Source organism: Triticum urartu, chromosome 4, assembly GCF_003073215.2.
Source record: "Triticum urartu cultivar G1812 chromosome 4, Tu2.1, whole genome shotgun sequence".
Classification (NCBI taxonomy): domain Eukaryota; kingdom Viridiplantae; phylum Streptophyta; class Magnoliopsida; order Poales; family Poaceae; genus Triticum; species Triticum urartu.
The window spans coordinates 449,527,100-449,552,630 of NC_053025.1; positions in this window are offsets into that span (position 1 = coordinate 449,527,100).

The following is a 25,531-nucleotide window of genomic DNA, read 5'->3' on the forward strand; positions in this document are numbered from 1 at the left end:
ACTGGGTGACTATAAAGGTGCACTACAGGTATCTCCGAAAGTGTCTGTTGGGTTGGCATGAATCGAGACTGGGATTTGTCACTCCGTGTAAACGGAGAGGTATCTCTGGGCCCACTCGGTAGGACATCATCATAATGTGCACAATGTGATCAAGGAGTTGATCACGGGATGATGTGTTGCGGAACGAGTAAAGAGACTTGCCGGTAACGAGATTGAACAAGGTATCGGTATACCGACGATCGAATCTTGGGCAAGTATCGTACCGATAGACAAAGGGAATTGTATACGGGATTGATTAAGTCCTTGACATCGTGGTTCATCCGATGAGATCATAGTGGAACATGTGGGAGCCAACATGGGTATCCAGATCCCGCTGTTGGTTATTGACCGGAGAACGTCTCGGTCATGTCTGCATGTCTCCCGAACCCGTAGGGTCTACACACTTAAGGTTCGATGACGCTAGGGTTATAAAGGAAGTTTGTATGTGGTTACTGAATGTTGTTCGGAGTCCCGGATGAGATCCCGGACGTCAAGAGGAGTTCCGGAATGGTCCGGAGGTAAAGATTTATATATGGGAAGTCATGTTTTGGTCACCGGAAGAGTTTCGGGGTTTATCGGTAATGTACTGGGACCACCGGGAGGGTCCCGGGGGTCCACCAAGTGGGGCCACCTGCCCCGGGGGGCCACATGGGCTGTAGGGAGTGTTCCTTGGCCTACATGGGCCAAGGGCACCAGCCCCACTAAGGCCCATGCGCCTAGAAGGGGAGAGGGGGCAAACCCTAAGGGCAGATGGGCCCTAAGGCCCATATACCCTGCGCCTCCCTCTCCTCCCCCTTGTGGCCGCCACCCCTTGGCCATCTAGGGCTGCCGCCCCCCCTAGGGGTGGGAACCCTAGAGGGGGCGCAGCCTCCACCCTTTCCCTATATATATGAGGCCTAGGGGGCTGCCCAAAAACACACACGTGATTCGATCTCTCGTCGGTGCAGCCCTGCATCTCTCTCTCCCTCCTCTTCTGTGGTGCTTGGCGAAGCCCTGCAGGATTGCCACGCTCCTCCTTCACCACCACGCCGTTGTGTTGCTGCTGGATGGAGTCTTCCTCAACCTCTCCCTCTCTCCTTGCTGGATCAAGGCGTGGGAGACGTCACCGGGCTGTACGTGTGTTGAACGCGGAGGTGCAGTGCCTTCGGCACTTGGTCATCGGTGATTTGAATCACGACGAGTATGACTCCATCAACCCCGTTCACTTGAACGCTTCCGCTTAGCGATCTACAAGGGTATGTAGATGCACTCTCCTTCCCCTCGTTGCTGGTCTCTCCATAGATAGATCTTGGTGACACGTAGGAAAATTTTGAATTTCTGCTACGTTCCCCAACAGCTACCTATTATGCACAACTCCAAACAAGATGAAACTTCACAGAGAATTTTTATGGAATATATAAGAATTATTGGAGCAAATAACTACCATAGGGGGCCACCAGGTGGGCACAATCCACCTGGGCGCGCCAGGGCCCCCTAGCGCACCCTGGGGGATTGTGGCCTCCTCGTCCCACCTCTGGTGCCCATCTTTTGGTATATAAGTCATTTTGACCTAGAAAAAAAATAAGAGGAGGAATTTCGGGACGAAGCGTCGCTGCCTCGAGGCGGAACTTGGGCAGGAGCACTTTTGCCCACCGGCGGAGCGATTCCGCCAGGGGAATTTCCCTCCCGGAGGGGGAAATCATCGTCATCATCATCACCAACAACTCTCCCATCTTGGGGAGGGCCATCCCCAGCAACATCTTCCAGAGCACCATATCCTCTCAAACCCTAGTTCACCTCTTGTATTCAATCTTGTTACCGGAACTATAGGTTGTTACTTGTGGGTGACTAGTAGTGTTGATTACATCTTGTAGTTGATTACTATATGGTTTATTTGGTGGAAGATTATATGTTCAGATCCAATATGCTATTTAATAATCCTCTGATCTTGAGCATGATTATTATTTGTGAGTAGTTACCTTTGTTCTTGAGGTCATGGGAGAAATCATGTTGCAAGTAATCATGTGAATTTGATATGTGTTCGATATTTTGATAGTATGTATGTTGTGATTCCCTTAGTGGTGTCATGTGAACGTCGACTACATGACACTTCACCATATTTGCGCGTAAGGGAATGCATTGTGGAGTAGCAATTAGATGATGGGTTGCGAGAGTGACAGAAGCTTAAACCCCAGTTTATGCGCTATTCCATAAGGGACCGATTGGGTCCAAAAGTTTAATGCTATGGTTAGAATTTATTCTTAATACTTTTCTCATAGTTGCAGATGCTTGCGGGAGGGTTAATCATAAGTAGGAGGTTTGTTCAAGTAAGAACAACACCTAAGCACCGGTCCACCCACATATCAAATTATCAAAGTAGTGAACACGAATTAAACCAACATGATGGAAGTGGCTAGATGAAATTCCCGTGTACCCTCAAGAAGGATTTGCTTATCATAAGAGACCATTTTGGCCTATCCTTTGCCTCAAAAGGATTGGGCTACCTTGCTGCACTTTTTTTACTACTATCATTACTTGCTCGTTACAAATTATCTTGCTACGAAACTACCCTGCTACTTACAATTTCAGCACTTGCAGACATTACCTTACTGAAAACCACTTGTCATTTCCTTCTGCTCCTCGTTGGGTTCGACACTCTTACTTATCGAAAAGAGCTAAAATTGATCCCCTATACTTGTGGGTCATCAAGGCTATTTTTTGGCTTCGTTGCCGGGGTGTGAAGCGCCTTTGGTAAGTGGAATTCGATAAGGAAACATTTATATAGTGTGCTTTAATTTATTGTCACTTGTTACTATGGAAAACAATCCTTTCAGGGGTTTGTCCGGGTTATCTTCACCTCATCCGGAACCACAATTAGCTACCTGATACAACGTATCTATAATTTATTAAGTATTCATGCTATTATATTATCAACCTTGGATGTTTTATATGCATTTATATGCTATTTTATATGGTTTTTGGGACTAACCTATTAACCTAGAGCCTAGTGCCAGTTTTTGTTTTTCCTTGTTTTTGAGTTTTACAGAAAAGGAATATCAAACGGAGTCTAATTGACGTGCCAATTTTTGACGATGTTTTATGGACCAAAAGAAGACCCCGGAGTAAAAGAGTTGGGCCAGAAGAGTCCCGGGCTGTCCACGAGGGTGGGGGGCGCGCCCACCCCCTGGGCATGGGCCCCTGCCTCGTGGACGCCTCGGGCACCTCCTTGACGTGAGACCGATGCCAAAAATTCCTATAAATATAGAAACCTTGGAAAATTAACCTATATCAGGAGTTCCGCCGCCAGATGCCTTCGTAGCCACCGAAAACCAATCTAGGCCCTCTCTGGCACCCTACCGGAGGGGGCCGTCATCACTGGAGGGCATGGAGGAGGATCCCGGAGGGGCCATCATCACCATGAAGGCCAAGGACCAGAGGGAGAACCTCTCCCCATCTAGGGGGGGAGGGGGCATGGAGGAGGAAGCACAAGGGGGAGAACCTCTCCTCCTCTCTCTCGGTGGCACCGGAGTGCCATCGGGAGGGGAATCATCGCCGCGGTGATCGTCTTCATCAACATCACCATCATCACCATCACCCTCATCCCTTTTACGCGGTCCACTCTCCTGCACCCCGCTGTAATCCCTACTTGAACATGGTGCTTTATGCCACATATTATGATCCAATGATGTGTTGCCATCCTATGATGTTTTGAGTAGATTTCTTTTGTCTTTGGGTTGATTGATGATCTAGATTGGTATGAGTTGTATGCTTTACTTTGATGCTGTCCTATGGTGCCCTCCGTGTCGTGCAAGCGTGAGGGGTTCCCGCTGTAGGGTGTTGCAATACGTTCATGATTCGCTTATAGTGGGTTGGTGAGTGACTAAAACACAAACCCGAGTAAGGGGGTTGTTGCGTATGGGAATAAAGAGGACTTGATGCTTTAATGCTATGGTTGAGTTTTACCTTAATGATCTTTAGTAGTTGCAGATGCTTGCTAGAGTTCCAATCATAAGTGCATATGATCAAAGTAGAGAAAGTATGTTAGCTTATGCCTCTCCCTCATATGAAACTGCAATAGTGATTACCGGTCTTGTTAACTATTGCCTAGGACAATTCCGCACACCGATACACCATTATTCCACACTCGCTATTTATAATATTTAGTAATATATTCTAACTTCATGATAATAGCACCTACTTTTATATTTTAGCTCTCCGATATCATACAAATTTATCCTCTTCATACCCACAACCTAGTTTTATTTCTCGTTGCTAGTTGGAAGCAAATGTTTGGTGTACGTAGAGTCGTATCAGTGGCAGATATGGCTTGAGAGAATATTGATCTTACCTTTAGCTCCTTGTGGGTTTGACACTCCATACTTATCACTTCCACCTTTGGAAATTTCTATGATGATTCCTTGCACTTGGGGATTATCACTACCCCTCAACCTACTGCACCTACTGAAAATATTGAATATGAAATTCCTTCAGGTATGATAGAACAACTGGTAGCTAATCCTTATGCAAGAGATGGAACCGAACATCCTGATATGCACTTGATATATGTAGAACAAATTTGTGGATTGTTTAAGCTTGCAGGTTTACCCGGAGATAAAGTTATGAAGAAGGTTTTCCCTTTATCATTGAAGGGAAAAACATTGGCGTGGTATAGGCTATGCGATGATATTGGATCTTGGAATTGGAATCGTTTGAAATTGGAATTCCACCAAAAAATTTATCCTATGCATCTAGTTCATCATGATCGGAATTATATATATAAATTTTGGCCTCGTGAAGGAGAAAGTACCGCTCTAGCTTGGGGGACTCTTAAGTCAATGTTATATTCATGCCCCAATCATGAGCTCTCAAGAGAAATTATCATCGAGAATTTTTATGCTCGGCTTTCTCGTAATGATCAAACCATGCTTGATACTTCTTGTGTTGGTTCCTTTATGAAGAAGACTATTGAATTCCGGTGGGATCTTTTGGAAAGAATTAAACGCAACTCTGAAGATTTGGAACTCGACAAAGGTAAAGAGTCGGGTACTAAACTTGAATATGATTGTGTTAAATCTTTTATGGATACCGATGCTTTTCAAAAGTTTAGCACTAAATATGGACTTGACTCTGAGATAGTAGCCTCCTTTTGTGAATCATTTGCTACTCATGCTGAACTCCCTAAAGATAAATGGTTTAAATATCACCCACCTATTAAATAATAAATTAATGAACCAGTACCAGTTAAATAAGAAACTATACTTTATAATGTTGATCTAGTTGTTCCTTCTGCTTATATTGAGAAACCACCTTTCCCTGTTAGGATAAAGGAACATGCTAAAGTTTCAACTGTGGTTTACAAAAGCTATATTAGAACACCAAAACCTGATGAAAAAACTAAAGCTGAACCTAGTATTGCTATGGTTAAAGATCTCTTGTAATAAGATATGGATGGGCATGTTATTTACTTATGTGAAGAAGTTGCTAGAATTGCCAAACCTGATAAGAAAGATAAACATAGACCCGTTGTTGGCATGCATGTCATCTCAGTTAAAATAGGAGAACACTGTTATCATGGTTTATGTGACATGGGTGATAGTGTGAGTGTTATTCCTTACACCTTATATCAAGAAATTATGAAATACATAGCACCTGCAGAGTTAGAAGACATAGATGTTACTATTAAACTGGCTAACAGAGACACCATATCACCATTTGGGATTGTTAGAGATGTTGAAGTCTTGTCTGGGAAAATAAAATACCCTACCAATTTTCTTGTTCTTGGTTCCCCACAAGATGACTTTTGTCCCATTATATTTGGTAGACCCTTCCTGAATATAGTTAATGCTAAGATAGACTGTTAGAAACAAACTGTTGGTGTTAGTTTTGGTAATGAGTCTCATGAGTTTAATTTTTCCAAGTTTAGTAGAAAGCTTCATGAAAAAGAATTGCCTAGTAAGGATGAATTAATTGGTCTTGCTTCTATTGCTGTACCACCTGCTAATCCTTTGGAATAATATTTGCTAGTCCATGAGAATGATTTTCATATGCATGAAAGAAATGAAATAGATCAAATTTTCTTTGAACAACGACCTCTGCTTAAACACAATTTGCCTATTGAAACTCTGGGAGGTCCTCCTCCACCTAAAGGTGATCCTGTGTTTGAATTAAAACAATTGTCAGACACTTTGAAATATGCTTATCTTGATGAAAAGAAGATATATCCTGTTATTATTAGTGCTAACCTTTTAGAACATGAAGAAGAAAGATTATTGAAAGTTCTAAGGAAGCACCGAGCTACTATTGGATATACTCTTGATGTTTTAAAGGGCTTTAGTCCCAGTCTAGGTCAGCACAAAATTAATATGGAACCTGACGCTAAACCCGTTGTAGATCACCAACGTCGGTTAAATCCGAAGATGAAAGAAGTGGTAAGAACTGAAATATTAAAGCTTCTGGAAGCAGGTATAATCTATCCTATAGCTGATAGTAGATGGGTAAGTCCTGTTCATTGTGTTCCTGAGAAAGGAGGTATAACTGTTGTTCCTAATGATAAGAATGAACTTATTCCACAAAGAATTGTCACATGCTATAGAATGGTAATTGATTTTAGAAAATTAAACAAAGCAACTAGAAAAGATCATTACCCTTTGTCTTTTATTGATCAAATGCTTGAAAGATTATCTAAACACACACATTTTTGCTTCCTTGATGGATATTCTGGTTTTTCGCAAATACCCGTTCCTCAACCTGATCAAGAAAAGACCACTTTTACTTGTCCCTTTGGAACCTATGCTTATTGACGTATGCCTTTTGGTTTATGTAATGCACCTGCTACCTTTCAAAGATGTATGACTACTATATTATCTGACTTTTGTGAAAAGATTGTTGAGGTTTTCATGGATGACTTCTCTATTTATGGGAAGTCTTTTGATGACTGTTTAAGCAATCTTGATCGAGTTTTGCAGAGATGTGAACAAACAAATCTTATCTTGAATTGGGAGAAGTGCCACTTTATGGTTAATGAAGGCATTGTCTTGTGTCATAAAATTTCTAAAAGAGGTATTGAAGTGGATCAAGCTAAGGTTGATGCAATTGAGAAAATGCCATGTCCTAAAGATATAAAAGGTATTCGTAGTTTCTTAGGTCATGTTGGTTTCTATAGGAGATTTATCAAAGACTTTTCAAAAATTTCTAGACCTCTTACTAGTCTCTTGCAGAAGGATATTCCTTTTGTTTTTGATGATGATTGTTTAGAAGCCTTTGAAACACTTAAGAAAGCCTTAATTTCTGCACCTATTGTTCAACCACCTGATTGGAACTTGCCTTTTGTAATTATGTGTGATGCTAGTGATTATGTTGTTGGTGTTGTTCTAGGACAAAGAGTTGATAAGAAACTCAATGTTATTCATTATGCTAGTAAAACTCTAGACAATGCTCAAATAAACTATGCTACTACTGAAAAGGAATTCTTAGCAGTTGTGTTTGCTTGTGATAAATTTAGACCTTATGTTGTTAATTCCAAAGTAACTGTTGACACAGACCATACTGCTATTAAATATCTTATGGAAAAGAAAGATGCTAAACCAAGACTTATTCAATGGGTTCTCTTGTTACAAGAATTTGATTTACATATCATTGATAGAAAAGGAGCTGAGAACCCAGTTGCTGATAATTTGTCTAGGCTTGATAATGTGCCTGATGACACACTACCTATTGATGATAGTTTTCCTGATGAGCAGTTAGCTGCAATAAATGTTTCTCATAGTACTCCTTGGTATGCTGATTATGCTAATTACATTGTTGCTAAATATTCACCACCTAACTTTACATACCAACAAAAGAAAAAAATCTTCTATGATTTAAGACATTACTTTTGGGATGACCCACATCTTTATAAAGGAGTAGATGGTATTATTAGGCGTTGTGTACCTGGGCATGAACAGGGACAAATCCTACGGAAATGTCACTCCGAGGCTTATGGAGGGCATCATGCTGGAGATAGAACTGCTCACAAGGTATTGCAATCTGGATTTTATTGGCCTACTCTCTTCAAGGATACCCGTAAGTTTGTCTTATCTTGTGATGAATGTCAAAGAATAGGTAATATCGGTAAGCGTCAAGAAATGCCTATGAATTATTCACTTGCTGTTGAACCATTTGATGTTTGGGGATTTGATTACATGGGACCTTTTCCTTCCTCTAATGGGTATACACATATTTTGGTTGCTATTGATTATGTTACTAAATGGGTAGAAGCTATTCCAACTAGTAGTGCTGATCACAACACCTCTATTAAAATGCTTAAGGAAGTTATTTTCCCAAGGTTTGGAGTCCCTAGATATTTAATGACTGATGGTGGTTCACACTTCATTCATGGTGCTTTCCGTAAAATGCTTGCCAAGTATGATGTTAACCATAGAATTGCATCACCTTATCATCCTCAGTCTAGTGGTCAAGTTGAACTTAGCAATAGAGAAATAAAATTAATTTTGCAAAAGACTGTCAATAGGTCCAGGAAAAATTGGTCTAAGAAATTAGATGATGCACTTTGGGCTTATGGAACAGCGTATAAAAATCCTATGGGTATGTCTCCTTATAAAATGGTTTATGGAAAAGCATGTCATTTGCCTCTTGAGTTAGAACATAAAGCATATTGGGCAATCAAAGAACTCAATTATGATTTCAAACTTGCTGGTGAAAATAGGTTATTTGACATTAGCTCATTAGATGAATGGAGAACCCAAGCTTATGAAAATGCAAAATTATTTAAAGAAAAAGTAAAAAAGATGGCATGACAAAAGAATTCAAAAGCATGAGTTTAAAGTCGGAGAATATGTTCTTTTGTACAACTCTCATTTCAGATTCTTTGCAGGAAAACCCCTCTCAAAATGGGAAGGCCCATACGTCATCGAGGAGGTTTACCGGTCTGGAGCCATCAAAATAAATAATTCCGAAGGTACTAACCCAAAGTTTGTCAATGGGCAATGAATAAAGCATTATATCTGAGGTACGCCTATTAATATTGAAAGTAATATTATCCAAACCATGACCCCAGAAGAACACATAAAAGAGTCCTTCTGGAACACTCCAGAATCGTGAAAATAAGGAGGTACGTGATACGGTAAGTAAACAGACTCCAAAAAATCCGCAAAAATATTTTTTATCAATTTTGGAATATTTTAGAATTTTGGGAATAAAGAAACTTCCAGGAAGTGTCCCCTGGTGGGCACAATACACCAAGGCACGCCAAGCTTGCCTGGCGCTCCCTGGTGGGTTGTGCCCACCTGGGACACCTTCCGTACTCCATTTTTCTACCATATGCTTGTCCTCCAAGATAAAAAAATCATTATACACTCCCTGAACCTGTTGATCAGCGTATCGCGGAGAAATCCTCTGTTCTCTTTTCTTGCTGATTTCCAACAGATTCAACTAGACCAACGTCATGTCCTCCTCACCCTTCAACAATGGAGAAGGAGGCTGATGTCGCTTGAAGCTACGTCGGTATTTCCCCAAAGAGGAAGGGATGATGTAGCACATCAGCGGTAGGTATTTCCCTCAGATATGAAACCAAGGTTATCGAACCAGTAGGAGAACCAAGCAACACAATGTAAACAGCCCCTGCACGCAGATAACAAATCATCGCAACCCGACATGTTAAAGGGGTTGTCAATCCCTTTCCGGTAACGGTGCCAGAAATTGGTGCGTGACGGGAAAAATTTGTAATAGATTGAATAAATAGATCGAATAAAATAAAGTGTAACAAAGTATTTTTGGGTTTTTGGATTAATAGATCTGAAATAAAAGCAAATAAAAATATATCGCAAAGGCAAATATATGAGAAAGAAGAGCGAGGGGCGGTAGGTTTCACTAGTGGCTTCTCTTGAGAAAAATAGCAAACGGTGGGTAAACAAATTACTACTGGGCAATTGACAGAACCTCAAATAATTATGACGATATCCAAGCAATGATAAATATATAGGCATCACGTCCAAGATTAGTAGACCGACTCCTGCCTGCATCTACTACTATTACTCCACACATCGACCGCTATACAGCATGCATCTAGTGTATTAAGCTCATGGAGAAACGGAGTAATGCAATAAGAATGATGATATGATGTAGACAAGATCTATCTATGTGGAGATAGACCCCATCGTTTTATCCTTAGTAGCAACGATACATATGTGTTGTTTCCCTTTCTGTCACTGGGATCAAGCACCGTAAGATCGAACCCACTACAAAGCACCTCTTCCCATTGCAAGATAAATAGACCAAGTTGGCCAAACAAAACCCAAATATCGGAGAAGAAATACGAGGCTATACGCAATCATGCATATAAGAGACCAAAGAAACTCAGATAACTTTCATGGATATAAAAAGATAGATGTGATCATAAACTCAAAGTTCATCGGATCCCAACAAACACAACGCAAAAGAGTTACATCATATGGATCTCCAAGAGACCATTGTATTGAGAATAAAGAGAGAGAGAGAGATGAAGCCATCTAGATACTAACTACAGACCCAAAGGTCTACAAAGAACTACTCACGCATCATCGGAGAGGCACCAATGGAGGTGGTGAACCCCATCCGGGATGGTGTCTAGATTGGATCTGGTGGTTCTGGACTCTGCGGTGGCTGGATGAATATTTTGTTGACTCCCCTAGGGTTCTGGGATTTTGGGGGTATTTATAGAGCAAAGAGTCAGTCCGGGGGGCACCCGAGGTGGGCACAACCCACCAGGGCGCGCCTGGGCCTCCTGGCGCGCCCTGGTGGGTTTTGCCCCCCTCGGGGCACCCCCCAGGTGCAACTAGGGCCCCTTGTGTTCCTTTTGGCCCATAAAAATTCTTCGTAAAGTTTCGTGGAATTTGGATGATAACCCACAAGTATAGGGGATCGCAACAATTTTCGAGGGTAGAGTATTCAACCCAAATTTATTGATTCGACACAAGGGGAGCCAAAGAATATTCTCAAGTATTAGCAGTTGAGTTGTCAATTCAACCACACCTGGAAACTTAATATCTATAGCAAGGTATTTAGTAGCAAAGTAATAGGATAGTAGTGCTAATGGTAGTAAAAGGTAACGATAACAAAAGTAATGTTTTTGGTATTTTGTAGTGATTGTAACAATAGCAACGGAAAAGTAAATAAGCGAAGAACAATATATGGAAAGCTCGTAGGCAATGAATCGGTGATAGAGAATTATGCCGGATGCGGTTCATCATGTAACAGTCATAACCTAGGGTGACACAGAACTAGCTCCAATTCATCAATGTAATGTAGGCATGTATTCCGAATATAGTCATACGTGCTTATGGAAAAGAACTTGCATGACATCTTTTGTCCTACCCTCCCGTGGCAGCGGGGTCCTAGCGGAAACTAAGGGATATTAAGGCCTCCTTTTAATAGAGTACCGGACCAAAGCATTAACACATAGTGAATACATGAACTCCTCAAACTACGGTCATCACCGGAAGTGGTCCTGATTATTGTCACTTCGGGGTTGCCGGATCATAACACATAGTAGGTGACTATAGACTTGCAAGATAAGATCAAGAACTCTCATATATTGATGAAAACATAATATGTTCAGATCTGAAATCATGGCACTCGGGCCCTAGTGACAAGCATTAAGCATAGCAAAGTCATAGCCACATCAATCTTAGAACATAGTGGGTACTAGGGATCAAACCCTAACAAAACTAACTCGATTACATGATAAATCTCATCCAACCCATCACCGTCCAGCAAGCCTACGATGGAATTACTCACGCACGGCGGTGAGCATCATGAAATTGGTGATGGAGGATGGTTGATGATGACGATGGCGACAGATTCCCCTCTCCGGAGCCCCGAACGGACCCCAGATCAGCCCTCCCGAGAGAGTTTAGGGCTTGGCGGCGGCTCCGTATTGTAAAACACGATGGATCTTTCTCTCTGATTTTTTCTCTCCGAACACGAATATATAGAGTTGGAGTTGAGGTCGGAGGAGCTCTAGGGGGCCCACGAGGTAGGGGGCGCGCCTAGGGGGGGCAGGCGCGCCCCCCACCATCGTGGCTAGGGTGTGGCCCCCCTGGTCTTGATCTTTTGCCAGTATTTTTTATTATGTCCAAAAATATCTCCGTGAAGTTTCAGGTCATTCCGAGAACTTTTGTTTCTGCACATAAATAACACCATGGCAATTCTATTGAAAACAACGTCAGTCCGGGTTAGTTCCATTCAAATCATGCAAGTTAGAGTCCAAAACAAGGGCAAAAGTGTTTGGATAAGTAGATACGACGAAGACGTATCAACTCCCCCAAGCTTAAACCTTTGCTTGTCCTCAAGCAATTCAGTTGACAAACTGAAAGTGATAAAGAAAAACTTTAACAAACTCTGTTTACTCTTGTTGTTGTAAATATGTAAAGCCAGCATTCAAGTTTTTAGCAAAGATTATGAACTAACCATATTCACAATAACTCTTAGGTCTCATGTTTACTCATATCAATGGCATCATCAACTAGCGAGCAATAATAATAAATCTTGGATGACAACACTTTCTCAAAAAATCATAATATGATATAACAAGATGGTATCTCGCTAGCCCTTTCTGAGACCGCAAAACATAAATGTAGAGCACCTTTAAAGATCAAGGAGTGACTAGACATTGTAATTCATGGTAAAAGAGATCCAGTCAAGTCATACTCAATGTAAACTAATAGTAATGAATGCAAATGACAGTGGTGCTCTCCAACTAGTGCTTTTTAATAAGAGAATGATGACTCAACATGAAAGTAAATAGATAGGCCCTTCGCAGAGGGAATCAGGGATTTGTAGAGGTGCCAGAGCTCGGTTTTGAAATAGAGATGAATAATATTTTGAGCGGTATACTTTCATTGTCAACATAACAACCAAGAGATGGTGATATCTTCCATGCTACACACATTATAGGCGGTTCCCAAATAGAATGGTAAAGTTTATACTCCCCCTCCACCAACAAGCATCAATCCATGGCTTGCTCGAAACAACGAGTGCCTCCAACTAACAAGAGTCCCAGGGGGAGTTTTGTTTGAAATTATTTTGATTTGATTTGCATAAAGCATGGGACTGGGCATCCCGGTGACCAGCCACTTTCCCGTGAGTGAGGAGCGGAGTCCACTCCTCTTGAGAATAACCCGCCTAACATGGAAGATGCGGACAGCCCTACTTGATACATGAGCTATTTGAGCATACAAAACAGGATATTTATTTGAAGGTTTAGAGTTTGGCACATACAAATTTACTTGGAACGGCAGGTAGATACCGTATATAGGTAGGTACGATGGACTCATATGGCATAACTTTGGGGTTTATGGGATTAGATGCACAAGCAGTATTCCCGCTCAGTATAGGTGAAGGCTAGAAAAAGACTGGGAAGCGACCAGCTAGAGAGGGACGACAGTCATGAACATGCATTAAAATTAATCAACACCGAATGCAAGCATGAGTAGGATATAATGCACCATGAACATAAATATCGTAGAGGCTATGTTGATTTTGTTTCAACTATATGCGTGAACATGTGCCAAGTCAAGCCACTCGAATCGTTCAAAAGAGGATACCACTCTATCATACCACATTACAACCATTTTAATAGCATGTTGGCACGCAAGGTAAACCATTATAAGCTCCTAGCTAATTAAGCATGGCATAAGAAACTATGATCTCTAATTGTCATCCCAAACATGTTTATTCATAATAGGCTGAATCAGGAACGATGAACTAATCATATTTACAAAAAAAGAGAGGTCAAGTTCATACCAGCTTCTCCCATCTCAATCAGTTCATTATATATCGTCATAATTGCCTTTCACTTGCACTACCGAACGATGTGGATAATAATAATAGTGCATGTGCATTGGACTAAGCTGGAATATGCAAGCATTCAATAAACAGGAGAAGACAAGGCAATATGGGCTCTTTTGTCAGATCAACAATAATGCATATAAGAGCCACTTTAACAATTTAATCATGGTCTTATCCTATCGACCCCCAAAGAAAAGAAAAGGAATAAAACTATTTACACGGGAAAGCTCCCAACAAGCAAAAGAAGAGCAAGAAATCTTTTTGGGTTTTCTTTTCAATTACTATTACAAGCATGGAAATTAAAAATAGCTAAAAGCTACAACTATTTTTTTTGTTTTTCTTAATGTTTATTGAAGACACAAGAAGAAAGCATAAAAGAGAATATAAACTAGCATGGATATCACAATGAAAAAGTATGAGCACTGACAACTAGCAATGAGTGTGTGAACATGAATGTAATGTCGGTGAGAAATACGTACTCCCCCAAGCTTAGGCTTTTGGCCTAAGTTGGTCTAATGCCACGGATGGCCTGGCGGATATCCAAAGTTGTAGTTGGGGTCGTACTGAGATGCAACAACCATTGCATCATGGGCTGCAGCTTGGAGGCGAGCTATCTCAGCCGTCCTTTTATACTCTTCCGCCTCATCTCTGGTTATAAAATATCTCCCTTTTGCCTGAAAGTCAAAGAAAGTAGAAGCAGGGAGAGCGACGTGATAGGTGTAACATCCCAAAATTCTAAATTTTGGAATGTTATATTAAATAGATAGATTTGATTGGTTGCTTGATTGTTGTGTGATTGATTCAGTGAAATTCGAAACTTTGAGAGGGAATAAAAGGACTTTCCCAAACTTTCATTTTTACATTTTGATCTCCATGAATTCAAATGCTTTTCAACACAAAACCCTAGAGAGAAGATGACATGACTTCTTCCATTTAAATCAAATAAAAAGGGTTGTTGAAAATATTCGAATTTCATTTGAAAATATTTCCAGTTCTGAAACTTTAAGCAACTCAATGATTTTCATGAGAGAAGATAAAATGACTTCTTCAAAATATATGAAATATGAGTTGAAAGTTTTAAAAGAATTAAATTCAAAGTTCTTTTGAATTTATTTTCAATTTGGAGTTATTTGAGTTTTATTCAAATTATTTTTCTCCAAAAATAAAATACATGGAAATTAGGGTAACATGATTCCCTACATCAGAAAATTGGAGATAAATAAGTTTGAAATCATTTTTGTATTTTTAAATTGATTTTTATTGGATTTTATTAGACCAGTAGCACTCTTTGAATTATCTAAATTTGTGTGGATTTTATTTGGCATTATAAAAATGTTCAGCTTGTAGGAAATCTTTTTCTGAAGAATTTTATATATAATATGCCTAGGTTATATTTTTTTTATTTCGCATTATTTTATTTACCCCATGGTGTTTAAAAAAAATTCATGTCGCCCGCTGGGCCGGCCTAGCGCCCGAGCAAGGCCAAGGCCCAACGGCCCAATCCCGCTCGCCCCCGAGCTCCGCACGGAGACTCCGCCGCCACCATGCCATCGCCGCCGCCGTGACCTCCGCGGACTCCGCGCCCGCCGCCTTTGCCCCTCGCCCACGCATCGCCTGCCCCGCCCCTCCATAAATAGCGCCCCCCGCCGCCACGCCGCTCTCGCCTCGCCTTGCCGCCTCCGCCGTCGAGCGCCGCAGCTGCCGCCCGCGACGTCGTCGACCACCCCCGACGCCACCACTGCACCCGCCGCCCAGCGTCGCCCCTCCCCGACCTCTTCGCTGGCCTCGACGACCGCCGAAGCCGTCGCCCTGATCGGATCCGAGTCGCCGGAGAACCGCCGCCGCCGCGGTAAATCCTAACCCTGATCCGCCGCTGGTTTTTAACAGAAAAGCCGCCTTTGACCAGTCCGATCCAGATCAGGATTTTTTTTTAAATAAACCGTCTCGTTTTTATTTAGCGAACGCTTTTTGTTTAGTTAATTTAAGTGAATAGATTCATCCGTTAGAATTCCGTAATGAACATTCGTTACTTAGATTTTTTTTTCTGTTATTTTTTTAGTCAGGGACTTCTTTGTAGAAGTTTTATTTACAGTTTAGCCCTTGGACTTCAAACCCTCACAACTTTTTACTCGTTTGTCCAAATTCAACGAAACCAACGCCCACTTCTTCGTTATGATCCCCTCTAGCCAGTAATCCAACTCAAACATGTTTTTGAAAGTTTAAAATTTGAATTAGATCAGATTTTAATTCAAACTTCGTTTGATCATAACTTGAGTTTCATAGCTCCGTTTTAGCTGATTCTTTTTGCAAATCGAAGCTCTTGACCTAAACTTTCTTATAAGGCCAAATTCACATAATTTTGGTACTGTTAGAAATTTTTTTACATTGCAAGAGTTATTTGCTTGGTTTTGATGTTTTCCGATTTGTTCTTCGTTCTTTCCGACCCTTTTGAGTGATTGCTTATGTGTGGTTACTATTGCTTTCTTACGATAGATTGATCGGAGTGTGATGAGTAGAACTATCAAGAGTTTTAGTGCGAATCATCTTCATCAACATTGCAGGCAAGTTCACACTTTGATCATATTCCTTTCATACCCAGTTTTTATGCATTAGTTTCAACCTCAAACATTGCATGAGTATGATTGATAACATGTGGGTATTCGGAAGTAGTTGATGAGGTAGGAACCTATTGCCTTGCGTTCAAACCTTGGGAGTTACTATTAAGTTATGCTTATACTGTTATGCTATGCTCGTAGACATGGATTGGGTTTGAGAGTATTCATGACAGATGTGAGATTGTTAACTAATGGTTTACTTAAGGTGGCAACTTTAACACACATCTGGGTGGATTGAGCCACCTAGGTATTCCAGCGATTGCCTGTTTTTTATGGACCGCCGCCCAGGCTCAAAGGGATCATGAGATTATTCATACTAGAAACTTCTGTGTGCAGCCACAAGCTACTATGGGCTCTAGCATAGTTGATTAAGTCGTGCGAACTCTTACAGTGGTAGACTAGCAGATGGAGGGGAAAGTAGGTGTAACGGTCTACCCGATCGTAAGGTGCTAGCGCTTCTGAAAGACTATGTCTCGGTCATCCGTTTCTCAAACACCATGTAGTGCAAGAATCCCAATGGAGGAGATCGAGTCTTGTGGAGAAAAGTGCGCAAACCTCTGCAGAGTGTATAAACTAATCATGATTAGCCGTGTCCCCGGTTATGGACGTCTTGAGTATCTAATACTTGGATTATCATGTGAATCTCATCATGTTACTTTAAATTAAGTTTGTTGGGTTTAATGATGTTATTTAATTGGGATTGAGAATGCTGTCAACCATTCTCAATGTTCAACAACCACCATGATAGTTAAATAAAAATTTATTCCTTTGTAGTAGGGAAAATTGGCTTTTCGCAAAAACCTTATAACCATAAAGCTTTTCCACCAGCCATATATGCATGTAGTGATAGCCATTGTTCATCATTTCTCTCTATGGTGTGAATTTGCTAGTACATTCAATGTACTGACCCTTTGTGGCTGCAACGTCTCATGTTGCAGGATTATCTTACGACGAGTAAGTGATACGTTAGAGTTACGATTTCTACACTCAACTTTGCCGTTGGTGTTGATGGGAATCCACAACCTTGTTACTTACGCTATTTTGGATTGAGGTAATAGTATTTACGTTACTTTATACATGTGATTTACCTCTGTTATAAATCCTCGAGTACTGTGTGTGTCAGCATACCGATCCAGGGATGACACTTAAGCACAGAGACTTGATCCATTCGGGTCGGGTCGCTACAAGAGATGGCGGAGGCGGCGAGGCGAGGAGAGAGTGGCGCGGCGGCGGGACGGGGGCGGGCGATGCATGGGCGAGGGGCAAAGGCGGCGGGCGCGGAGTCCGCGGAGGTCACGGCGGCGGCGATGGCGTGCTGGGGGCGGAGTCTCCATGAGGAGCTCGGGGGCGAGCGGGATTGGGCCGTTGGGCCTTGGCCTTGCTCGGGCGCTGGGCTGGCCCAGCGGGCGACAGGAATTTTTTTTAAAGCCTGGAATTTTCCTGGACTTTTATGGACTTTTCCATTCCAATCAAGGCTTCTATTTCCTGTGGGTCATATTCTACTTCCTCTGTCGGGAATTCTACTAGATCCCCATTCAAACAATTTTGGGATGTGTGTCCTTCTTCTCCACATGAATAGCAAGACTTAGTGCTGGGTTTACTCAGGTCTTCTTTAGGTGTGTCGTCCATCTCTTCCTTCATCATAGCTTCTTCTAAAATTTCCATGAGGGCTCCTTTCATTACTTCTTTCTTCTGCTGGATGGTTCGTTGTACCATGGGGTAAATGTGACACTAAGCAGGATAGTGGGTAGTCCCTTCACACAAGACACAAGTAATCTGCCTAGTTGGGCATTCTTCAACCAGGTGACTTCCTTCACAATTAGGGCATTCATCCTTGTCTTCTTTATGGGTGTGTCCTATTTCTCCACAAATCTTGCATGCACAAGGTTTCTTCATATCCTTTCCATAAGGCTTCAACTTCTGGGACACAAGCCAAGACTTTGGCAGAGTCAACTTAAATTCTTTCCAAGTGGTCACTCCTTGCCATCCATTGATGGTTTGGTACATCCTCCACCAAGTAGCAGCACCTCTTTCAAAGCACTGAAGAGCATGCTGGGCCATATCTTTTTCGACTATAGGGTTATTCTTCATGTGATCCTCCATGTTCTGAATCCATTGGTCCGTCTCCAATTGACTCATCGGTCTAGAAAATATAAGCTCATCTTCATTCATCCTCTATTGGGTCCATGGGTTTGGGGTGAGATAAGAGAGATAGAGAGGGATACACACAATACAAACAAAAGTTTTGAAAAGACAAATTCTATTTGTGGCTGTCGGGAAAAACATCAAATAAATGACAGCTCACAAACGTCGCATCTAACGTAGGTATATAACAGGGGTTTGGTCTTCTAAAGGTCAATAAATCTTCAACGTCACCAAACTCTTCAAGCCATGTTCATGCCTCCAATGGCTTCTTCCGATCATGCTTGTCTTTCTCAAGTTCTTTTGCCAGATCAACTCTGTTGACGCGAAGTCTCTCGTGACGTCCTTTAATATTCTGGAATTGCGTTCCAAACTTCTGGTTTCAACATCCTTCGCATGAACCATGGTCCTACTGTCCTTCAGTTCCTGACGAATCTCCGGTATCTCAAGGTTTTGCTCCTCCAGCTTGGCTACTTCAGCTTCTTGGACCTAAGTTCTTCACGAAATGCTTCCTTGTCAAAATACGGCTTCCTGCGGGTCCGTCTTAAAATTCCTGATGTAATTCTCCAGATCCTGGTGATACACCAACTAAGGTTAAAACTACATCCTTTGCTGATAGATGCTCCATCAGCCTTCTACCATCCAATCCTTCCGAAGAAATGCATGCTTAGCTTAGCTCGGTGACCATAGTATCAATGGCGATGACATCACGGATAACCGTGTTTCTGCCCTTGTCATTGCCATGAGCTATCTTCCATAATTGATATCTCCTGCCTTAGGGTTTTCTTGACAAAACTTTGAGGTTTTTAACTCTCCATGCTCGGTCTTTCTCTGATACACCTTGATCTCGGGTATTGACAACTTCCCTAGTCTTCCAGGTTCCATAAGGGTAGCCTTCCTAGGTCATACTAATTCTCGAAATTCTTCATAGCCTTCGGAGTCTTCAACCGTTGCAGTTTCCATTATTATAATGCACGGTAAAATCTTCTTCATTCCGAAGTGGTCTCAGTTGTCTGATATCTTGTACTTCTTGGAGTGGTCTCATCAGTTGAATCTTCGTGTGGTCAAAAGGGAAGGGGTATAGTCTCACTAAAAGGGAACATTTGAATATGCTCAGGCAAGAAGAGAGGTAAAAGATCCTTTTGAAAAAGAAAGTTTTAGAGAAAATCCTTTCTATGGGCTTGCCAGTTTCTAGGGTCACGTCCTAAAGTCAACATGTGTTCTGATACCATCTTGTAGCGACCCGACCCGAATGGATCAAGTCTCTGTGCTTAAGTGTCATCCCTGGATCGATATGCTGACACACACAGTACTCGAGGATTTATAACAGAGGTAAATCACATGTATAAAGTAATGTAAATACTATTACCTCAATCCAAAATAGTGGAAGTAACAAGGTTGTGGATTCCCATCAACACCAACGGCAAAGTTGAGTGTAGAAATCATAACTCTAACGTATCACTTACTCGTCATAAGATAATCCTGCAACATGAGACGTTGCAGCCACAAAGGGTCAGTACATTGAATGTACTGGCAAATTCACACCATAGAGAGAAATGATGAACAATGGCTATCACTACATGCATATATGGCTGGTGGAAAAGCTCTATGGTTATAAGGTTTTTGTGAAAAGCCAATTTTCCTCTACTACAAAGGAATAAATTTTTATTTAACTATCATGGTGGTTGTTGAACATTGAGAATGGTTGGCAGCATTCTCAGTACCAATTAAATAACATCATTAAACCCAACAACCTTAATTTAAAGTAACACGATGAGATTCACATGATAATCCAAGTACTAGGTACTCAAGACGTCCATAACAGGGGACATGGCTAGTCATGATTAGTTTATACACTCTGCAGAGGTTTGCGCACTTTTCCCCACAAGACTCGATCTCCTCCATTGGGATTCTCGCACTACATGGTGTTTGAGAAACGGATGACAGAGACATAGTCTTTCAGAAGCGCTAGCACCTTACGATCGGGTAGACCGTTACACCTACTTTCCCGTACATATGCTAGTCTACCATTGTAAGAGTTCGCACGACTTAATCAACTATGCTAGAGCCCATAGTAGCTTGTGGCTGCACACGAAAGTTTCTAGTATGAATAATCTCATGATCCCTTTGAGCCTGGGCGGCAGTCCATAAAAAAACAGGCAATCGTTGGAATACCCAGGTGCCTCAATCCACCCAGATGTGTGTTAAAGTTGCCACCTTAAGTAAACCATTAATTAACAATCTCACATCTGTCATGAATACTCTCAAACCCAATCCACGTCTACGAGCATAGCATAGCAGTATAAGCATAATGTAATAGTAACTCCCAAGGTTTGAATGCAAGGCAATAGGTTCCTACCTCATCAACTACTTCCCAATACCCACATGTTATCAATCCTACTCATGCAATGTTTGAGGTTGAAACTAATGCATAAAAACTGGGTATGAAAGGAATATGATCAAAGTGTGAACTTGCCTGCAATGTTGATGAAGATGATTCGCACTAAAACTCTTGATAGTTCTACTCATCACACTCCGATCAATCTATCGTAAGAAAGCAATAGTAACCACACATAAGCAATCACTCAAAAGGGTCGGAAAGAACGAAGAACAAATCGGAAAACATCAAAACCAAGCAAATAACTCTTGCAATGTAAAAAAATTTCTAACAGTACCAAAATTATGTGAATTTGGCCTTATAAGAAAGTTTAGGTCAAGAGCTTCGATTTGCAAAAAGAATCAGCTAAAACGGAGCTATGAAACTCAAGTTATGATCAAACGAAGTTTGAATTCAAATCTTATCTAGTTCAAATTTTAAACTTTCAAAAACATGTTTGAGTTGGATTACTGGCTAGAGGGGGTCATAACGAAGAAGTGGGCGTTGGTTTCGTTGAATTTGGACAAACGAGTAAAAAGTTGTGAGGGTTTGAAGTCCAAGGGCTAAACCGTAAATGTAACTTCTACAAAGAAGTCCTTGACTAAAAAATAACAGAAAAAGAAAAAAAATATAATTAATGAATGTTCATTACGGAATTCTAACGGACAAATCTATTCACTGAAATTAACTAAAAGAAAAACGTTCGCTAAATAAAAACGAGACGGTTTATTTCAAAAAAATCCCGATCTGGATCGGACCGGTCAGAGGCGGGTTTTTTTTGTTAAAAACCGGCGGCGGATCGGGGTTAGGATTTACATTGGCGGCGGCGGTTCCGGCGGTTCTCCAGTGACTCGGATCCGATCGGGGCGGAGGCTCCGGCGGTTGTCGAGGCCAGCGAAGAGGTCCGGGAGGGGCGGCGCTGGGCAGCGGGTGCAGTGGTGGCGTCGGGGGTGGTCGACGATGTCGCGTGCGGCGGCTGCGGCGCTCGACGGCGGAGGCGGCGAGGCGAGAGCAGCGCGGCGGCGGGGCGCGCTATTTATGGAGGGGCTGGGGCGGGCGATGTGTGGGCATGGGGCAAAGGCGGCGGGCGCGGAGTCCGCAGAGGTCATGGCGGCGGCGATGGCGTGCTGGCGGCGGAGTCTCCGTGCGGAGCTCGGGGGCGAGTGGGATTGGGCCGTTGGACCTTGGCCTTGCTCGGGCGCTGGGCCGGCCCAGCGGGCGATAGGATTTTTTTTAAAACACCACGAGTAAATAAAATAATGCGAAATAAAAAAAGTATAACCTAGGCATATTAAATATATAAATTTTCAGAAAAAGATTTCCTACAAGCTGAACATTTTGTAATGCCAAATAAAATGCACACAAATTCAGATAATTCAAAGAGTGCTACTGGTCTAATAAAATCCCTGTTCAAGAATTCATCCGATTAACCAGTTAACTTGTCGATTAATCCCTACTCATAGGGTCACCGAGTAGCCGATAAACCGAAAAATCGTCCAATTAATTGATTAAATGGCCGATTAACTTGCCGATTAGCCGATTAATCCCCTACTCGCTAGCCAACCGAGCAGCTACGAGTTAACGATTTCCTCAACAATGAATAAAATCCAATAAAAATCAATTTAAAAATACAAAAATGATTTCAAACTTATTATCTCCAATTTTCTGATGTAGGGAATCATGTTACCCTAATTTCCATGTATTTTATTTTTGGAGAAAAATAATTTGAATAAAACTCAAATAACTCCAAATTGAAAATAAATTCAGAAGAACTTTGAATTTAATTCTTTTAAAACTTCCAACTCATATTTCATATATTTTGAAGAAGTCATTTTATCTTCTCTCATGAAAATCATTGAGTTGCTTAAAGTTTCAGAACTAGAAATATTTTCAAATGAAATTCGAATATTTTCAACAACCCTTTTTATTTGATTTAAATGGAAGAAGTCATGTCATCTTCTCTCTAGGGTTTTGTGTTGAAAAGCATTTGAATTCATGGAGATCAAAATGTAAAAATGAAAGTTTGGGAAAGTCCTCTTATTCCCTCTCATTTAACTTTCAAAAAGTTTCGAATTTCACTCAATCAATCACACAACAATCAAGCAACCAATCAAATCTATCTATTTAATAGAACATTCCAAAATTTAGAATTTTGGGATGTTACAATAGGTGTGTCGTCTATCAAGTCGGTACTCGACAAACTGATGACTAACCATAGCCTCATAATCCAAATAAGCAGGGGGCAACTCAATATCATCCTCATGTATGGTTATACCAAGAAAATTAGCTATGCGGGTTGCATAAATTCCACCAAAATCTCCATTAAATCTATTAAGATGCAACCTACATGCAACAATGGCTCCCAAATTATAAGATTTATCTCCTAACACAGCACTCCTAAGAATACTGAGGCCAGGGACACACATGTGACATGCTTCATCTTTATCATTAATGCATCTACCTATGAAGAGAGCAAAATAATGTATAGCAGGAAAATGAATGCTCCCTATGGTAGCTTGTGTTATATCTCTAGATTCCCCCACAGTTATACTAGCAAGAAAATCTCTAAACTCAGATTTGCGAGGTTCCCTAGTACTACCCCATTATGGAAGTTTGCAAGCAGTGGTAAAATCCTCTAAGTCCATGGTATAAGAATTTTCATAAAGATCAAACATGACAGTTTGAGAATTACGTGAAGATGAAAATTCAAACCTCCTCACAAAGGAACTAGTGAGATAGTGGTACTGACGGCATTTTTCTGCCTCAAAGCTCACAAGATCTGCATTACAAAAATATGTGTTAAATTCTTCCTTCATTCCTGCTCGATCCATGAAATCCTCTGAAGGCCATTCACAATGCCACACTAGAGCGTCCCTTGGTGGCTCATCATCAGCATCACGCATTGCAAGCCTGGGTCCTTGTTTCCTTGAAGAACCACCTTTGTACATTTTCCTAAACATATTTCTTCCTCTGAAAAATTTCTGAATTTTTTTAGTAACTTCAAATAAAAGTGAACCAAACTCAAAAAAATTGATAGCAACTACTCCTACAAGTGCCTAGAGCCTATATCATGCATCAAAACTACTTGGAACCACATAAATTTGACATGCAAGCTCAAAAACAGGGTCACCTAAGCAGGAAAAATATGCAATGAATAAAGCAGTAGAACAAAAAACTAATTGGACCATTGGAGGAGTCACATACCAAGGAACAATCCCCCAAAGCAGTTTTGTGAGAGGTGCTTTGAGCAAGGAGATTGAAATCGCAGCAAAATGAGCTGGAACTTGTGCTTGAGCTAGATAATGGTGTTTGTGGGAGGAAGAAGGAGTGTGTGGGTGCAGGAATAAGTGGAGGAGGGTCACCGTGGGCCCACGAGGTAGGGGCGCGCCCAGGGGGGTAGGGTGCGCCCTCCACCCTCGTGGCTAGGTGGATGCCCCCCTGCTGTGTTCTTAGTGCCAAATATTCTCAAATATTCCAGAAAAAATCATATTTAAATTTCAGGGCATTTGGAGAACTTTTATTTTTGGGGTATTTTTATATTGCACGGATAATCAGAAAACAGACAGAAATTACTATTTTTGCTTTATTTAATATAAATAACAGAAAGTAGAAAGAGGGTACAGAGAGTTGTGTTTTCTAAATTCATCCATCTCATGATCATCAAAAGGAATCCATTAACAAGGTTGATCAAGTCTTGTTAACAAACTCATTCCGAATAACATGGAACCGGAGAATTTTCGAATAACACTAGGTTACCTCAACGGGGATATGCACATCCCCAACAATAAGAATATCATATTTCTTCTTGACAGTAGGAAGAGGAAATTCAAAACCTCCAAAAATAATCGATGGAATTTTTCCAATAGAATTGATACTGTGCACTTGAGGTTGTTTCGTCGGAAAGTGTACCATATGCTCATTACCATTAACATGAAAAGTGACATTGCCTTTGGTGCAATCAATAACAACCCCTGCAGTATTCAAAAAGGGTCTTCCAAGAATAATAGACATACTATCGTCCTCGGGAATATCAAGAATAACAAAGTCTGTTAAAGTAGTAACATTTGCATCCACAACTGGCACATCCTCACAAATACCGACGGGTATAGCAGTTGATTTATCAACCATTTGCAAAGATATTTTAGTAGGTGTCAACTTATTCAAATTAAGTCTACGATATAAAGAGAGAGGCATAACACTAACACCGGCTCCAAGATCACATAAAGCAGTTTTAACATAGTTTCTTTTAATGGAGCATGGTATAGTTGGTACTCCAGGATCTCCAAGTTTCTTTGGTATTCCACCTTTAAAAGTATAATTAGCAAGCATGGTGGAAATTTTAGCTTCCGGTATCTTTCTTTTATTAGTAACAATATCTTTCATATGCTTAGCATAAGGATTCATTTTGAGCATATCAGTTAATCGCATACACAAAAAAGATAGGTCTAATCATTTCAACAAAGCGCTCAAAATCCTCATCATCCTTTTTCTTGGATGGTTTGGGAGGAGAAGGCATGTGTTTCTGAACCCAAGGCTCTCTTTCCTTACCGTGTTT